General features: G+C 45.1%; 1 pseudogene; it reads left to right on the top strand.

The window, feature by feature from the left end:
* The first annotated feature begins 2,913 nt into the window (after positions 1 to 2,913).
* LOC140342908 (uncharacterized) lies at positions 2,914 to 4,581 on the top strand (annotated as a pseudogene).
* The last annotated feature ends 838 nt before the right edge of the window (positions 4,582 to 5,419 follow it).

Raw genomic sequence — 5,419 nt, 5'->3', positions numbered from 1 at the left:
TTAGGAGAGTATAATGTAGCAACAGTGAACTTTCTATCCCATAAAGAGATCTTGGCAAATACATATCTACCCATCGGGTCAACACAGGTGTCTAGAACCTGGACAGGGAGTGATTTGTGGAATGCTATTGACACCCCTTTGGTTTTGCCCTCAGGATTGGTACTATGAATCCATGTGGTGTAGTAGCGATTGCTAATAGGGTGCATCTTCCTAGCATGGAAATGCGTTTCCTGGAGTAGTAAGATATGGATTCTAGATTTGTGTTGTTTGTACAAAAATTGGGAGCACTTGATAGGACCATTAGGTCCTTTGGCATTAATAGTGCGTATTTTCAACCCTCGTGAGGTGTGTGTTTGTGTAGGCATCGTTTCAGCGTCTACCACTACTACCCAAGAGACTAGCTGGCCAACCCAGGAAATAAAAAGTCAATCAACTGGATCCCCCTAGTCAATTAGGTTGTCAAGGTAATCCGAACAGGCCAGTCAGGTTTTAAAACTTGAACGGATACAGGCAGGGGGGGGGGGGGGGGGTTTGGGTCAACAGTCGGCTGGGGAGGGCTAGTTCCCAGTCGTCTATGGGGAACTAAACAGTAAAAGGTTAAACCTTGTTTGCCGCCTTCACCGGCGGTATACCTATGCGAGGTGACGTGGCAGGAAGAGAAAAAGAAAAATATATCCTTTACATGTGAACCTACTCGGGGGAAAAGCCTATACTGCATTAAAATTGCTGGGAGAGAAAAAAAAACATATAAGAGGTAGGTAACAACATCTCTGTTGGCAGAGTTACAGAAGGCAAAAAAAAACAGCATATAACCATCTCAATACAGTATTTCCGTGGACACCCTCCTTAGGTCCTTCAACACTTCAGTAATCCCATACTCCAGGTTAGGAGGCCCAAGGGGTAGGGCTAATGGAACTGCAGGCCAATCTGGTAACCAATATGTGAGGAAGCTGGAGGTCCCTCAAAAACTGTGGTAAATCCGCTGGAGACAATAACTCTTACACCCAGATCTAGCAATAAGATGAAATGGGTATCCCCAGCGATAGGGGATATTCCGGTCACGGAGCACATCCAACAGGGGTTTACCCGCTCTCCGGAGATCCAATGTATGTTTGGATAAATCCGGCATCAGTTGTATTTGGGCCCCAGCGTATTCAATAACTTTGGCGACTCTTGCTTTCTTCATAATATCCTCTTTAGTTCTATAAAAGTGAATGCGGCAGATTGCATCCCGTGGTCGTTGGGGGTCTCTCCCACGAGGGCCCAGGGTCCTATGCACTCTATCTATTTCAATATCCATATCTGGTGGGATCGCCAGGAGGTTTGCAAATATAGTATAAACAGCAGTATATAACTCAGAGTTTGGTACTGTTTCCGGGATCCCGCGAATGCGGATATTGTTTCGCCTATTGCGATTCTCTGTGTCATCCTGCAGTAAACAAAGCATATTGATTTGAGCCGCCTGGCGCTCTAAAATAACAGTGTGAGACTCCATTTGAGAAGAAAGTTCCGCACAAGCACTTTGAAGCACATTGGTGGTACTAGTCACCTGTTGCAGGGTCTGTTGAATATGTAGGAATTCAGCTTTACAGCTCGCCTCTAACCTCCCAATACTGTGATCCAAATCAGAGAGTGGGGAGCGCCCTGAGGTGGGCTTTCCAATCCCAATCCTCCTCCTCCATCCTTTGACTATATGTGGGCCTGGAAGCCTCCCCAGAGCTGGAGAGCATGCTGGGACTGTGCAGATAAGAAATAGGTGATCCCATAGCCTGCCCTGATGGAAGTACCTGGTCTGCTGTGTCCCCCTAGGTGTCATCTGGGGGTAGCGTCGTTGGTGGTATGGCAAGCTGGTCCACGTCCGCTCGCGGCCCGGATCCGGCCACAAATTGAGGCAGCGGCTGTGAGGCCTGGTCACACGCGGCCCGACTCCCGGCTGCAAACAGCCCGGGAATGCTCCTGGACACCGGCGTCTCCCCTCCGGGGCGCCCCTTCTGACTTCCTTTCAATTTAGGACCCATTGCAGTGGGAGAGAAGATCTGTATGCACTGCTCTGTAAGGCCTTTCCCCCTGTAGGATACGGAGCTAGGCACACACGCGTCCTAGTCCGCCATCGTCCGGCCACGCCCCCCCCCACTCACACGCTTTTGTCACTGGGTAATGGTCCGTTGTGTACTGCCCACTGCATTAACCCTCCTGGCAATTTCCTCCCAAAGTACCTGCCTTTCAGCATGGGAGGTCTGGGAGTGCAAGCCCCCATGGATTCGCTGAAAAAATTATACGTAGGACTCCATGAGGGCTGCATTTTGCTCAGGAGTGAAGCTGGTTGCCCTGGAAGCAGAATCCCTGGGCTGGCTCAAACTGACTGAGCTGCCAGGTTGAGGGCCCAAGGGCCTAGATGTTTCTTGGCCTGTTTGTCTAGGCAACCTATCTTGCCTGAGGAAGCTGCCTGCTGGAATATGGGCTGGAGAATGCCCTGGGGTGGTAGTGCCAGTGGTGCTGGTGCCAGCAGTAGTGCCAGTGGTGCTGGTGCCAGCAGTGGTGCTGGTGGTGGTGCTGGTGGGGTGTTGGGTTTTTCGTGCTGAATGATACATGGTCCTAGGAGGAAAAAAGAAAAACAGTTAGGGGACAACACAGAAAAACATTTTTGAGGTACAAAGTAAATGGTGGATTCTTACCTTTATAATTATATCTTTATTTTTTATTTATTTATCTATTTGTGTTTTTTCAAATGTTTTGGGTCATTAAGGCTTGTGAAATGTTGCAAGCAGAAAGGCTCACAACTTCTCTGAAAATATATAGGGTAGCAGTGGCATGCGCACGTTTATGCGGGTACGCGCAAGGTTTACGTGCGCACATGAAAACATGTTATATATATATGCGCATAGGCATTTGCGTATTCTGCCGTTTAGGATTATGGAGGACATTGTAGTTTTGGCAAATGCAGTTGTGGCTGCAACTGCAACAATGTTGGTTGCTACAGACGATAATGGTACTCCAGCTGCCCAAGAAGGTGAGGAGCATCCTTCAACACTGTCCCCAACTGTTGTACGGGTCTGGGAACCACGTCTTTTATTACAGTGGACCAACCTGGATGACATGCGGGAGCATGATGTTAAAGTGCGATTCCACCTGTCACGTCATGTCATCCATAACCTCTACACCAAAGACCTCTGCTCCAAAGACCAGAAGAAGCTAGGCTGTGCCAGGAATGACCAGACTCCTGCCCACTCTCTACATATTAGGCTGGGGATCATTTGAGACGACATCGGGCTCAGTTTGTGGCCTGAGCCAGCCCACAGTATCCAGGGTGTTTATGAAGTTCATAAATGCCATTGTGGACCTTGTCGCTCTATTTATTAATTTCCCTCACACAGCTCATGGGTGGAGGAATGTAAAGGTGGATTTCTTCAGGGAACCAGGATTTCCAAATATTTTGGGGGCCATTGATTGCACCCATGTGGCAATTCAGGCCTCTAAACAACAGGAAATCTCCTTTAGAAACCGGAAGCGATATCATTCACTGAATGTCCAAATAGTCTGTGATGCCAACAGGAAAATCATGAGTGCACGCACAGGTTTCCCAGGTTCATGCCATGATGCCTATATCCTGCGTCAGACAGCCCTCTACCAGAGGTTCAACTCTGCAGAAATGCCTGAGGCCTGCTTAGTAGGTAATGTTTAATGTAATTACTGTAATACAACTAACAGTTACAGTGGTTAAATCACCTATTATGATGCTAAGTAGTATATTCGCATGGCGAGATTATGCGCATTCATGTGATAAATCACCTCAATTGTGCGACTTAGCTTTTATTATGCCAATTATGCCTCTTAGCTATAGCTAAGTAAGGAATCTTTATGGGGATGCAGAGTTTTCATTCTGGTAGCATGGAAGTTATGAGGCTAGTCCTTAATGAGTTATGGAAGGTCCAAGTCAAGTTGTTCTTGTTCCTGCTGTACAGAACCATCTAACCATATATCACTGATCTCATTCATGCTAAATCAAACATTGAAACCTTTGTTTTTTTCCTCTGTTTTCCAACAAATCACTTTAGCTGAAGAAAATACACCAGAAGAGGAAACATGAAAGGGAAAGGAAGAAGAGAAAAAAGAAGGAGATGAAACTTAAAGCTTTGCAGGAGACACAAGAGGATGACACTGCTAAAGTGGAGCAGAATGTAAAAAAAGCTGTGGAAGAGACACATGAGGTGCCGATAGTTTTCAACAAGGTGGAAGTCCATGATGAACCTCTCAATAAAATCATAAAGAAATAACAGAAAGGGTAACGGGTAACAGGAAACATAACACCCATGACTGGAAAAAACTACAAACAGCTACTAAGGAGTAAGCTTGAAGAACTAAGGGCCAAAGACCAAGAAAAGCTGAAGGACTGAAGATTAAAGATGATGAAGGTATGTTAAAAACTGCAAGGAAAAGTAGCAGGAACAGAAAAAGAAGCACTGGGACAAATGACTACAGCAGACAATGTAGAAAATGCAACAGCGTCAGGATAAAAGAAAACACAACATTAATAAAAAAGAAAATAGCCAAGATAGAAAAGAAAAAGAAGAGAGCTTGTAAGAGTCACTGTTACTCTTTGAACTATTTATAAACAATGTATAGCAAGTTATGTATAATTATGTCTTACAATATTGTTTCATTCTATGTATAGTAACTCGCCATTTTTATCATATGTCCTCTTTTTCCTATAGGACGCTATATAATTCTTCACATTCCACATCTAAATATACTCTCACACACTTGCCCTGATGTATCAAGCGAATGCGCGTAAGCTCGCTGTTCCCTGTTATCTGTGCATGTGGGACAGAGCTTGTGAAAGGCATTGGGTGGAAAGGAATTGGCCTCCAGGATCTGCCCTAAAACTAGGTGATCCAAACATTCTACATGAGCCACTTGTTGATAGAAAGAATATTATATTCCCCCCTCTGCACATGAAACTGGGTCTGATGAAGCAATTCGTTAAAGCTTTGCCAACTGAAGGAGAATGTTTCAAGTTCCTCGTTTTGGCATTTCCTAGCCTGTCATTTGAAAAAATAAAGGCCGGTGTGTTTGATGGTCCACAGATTTGGCAGGTCATCAAAGATGAACATTTCATCAGGACAATGTCAGAAGTTGAAAGGAATGTTTGGTTAATATTCAAAGCCATTGTCAAGTACTTTCTTGGAAACACACAAGCAAATAATTACACAGAAATTGTCCAGAAACTCTTGGAGAGCTACAAAATGCTTGGTTGCAGTATGAGCATCAAGGTGTATTTTCTGCATAGCCATCTTTCTAACTTCCTGGAAAACCTTGGTGCAGTCAGTGATGAGCAAGGTGAAAGATTCCACCAAGAATTGAAGGTCATGGAAGGACGGTATCAGGGTAGATGGGATGTACATATGATGGCTGACTATTG

This window comes from Pyxicephalus adspersus, chromosome W (assembly GCF_032062135.1).
Source record: "Pyxicephalus adspersus chromosome W, UCB_Pads_2.0, whole genome shotgun sequence".
Classification (NCBI taxonomy): domain Eukaryota; kingdom Metazoa; phylum Chordata; class Amphibia; order Anura; family Pyxicephalidae; genus Pyxicephalus; species Pyxicephalus adspersus.
Note: the sequence above shows the minus strand (reverse complement) of the source record. Positions and strands in the feature narration are given on the sequence as shown.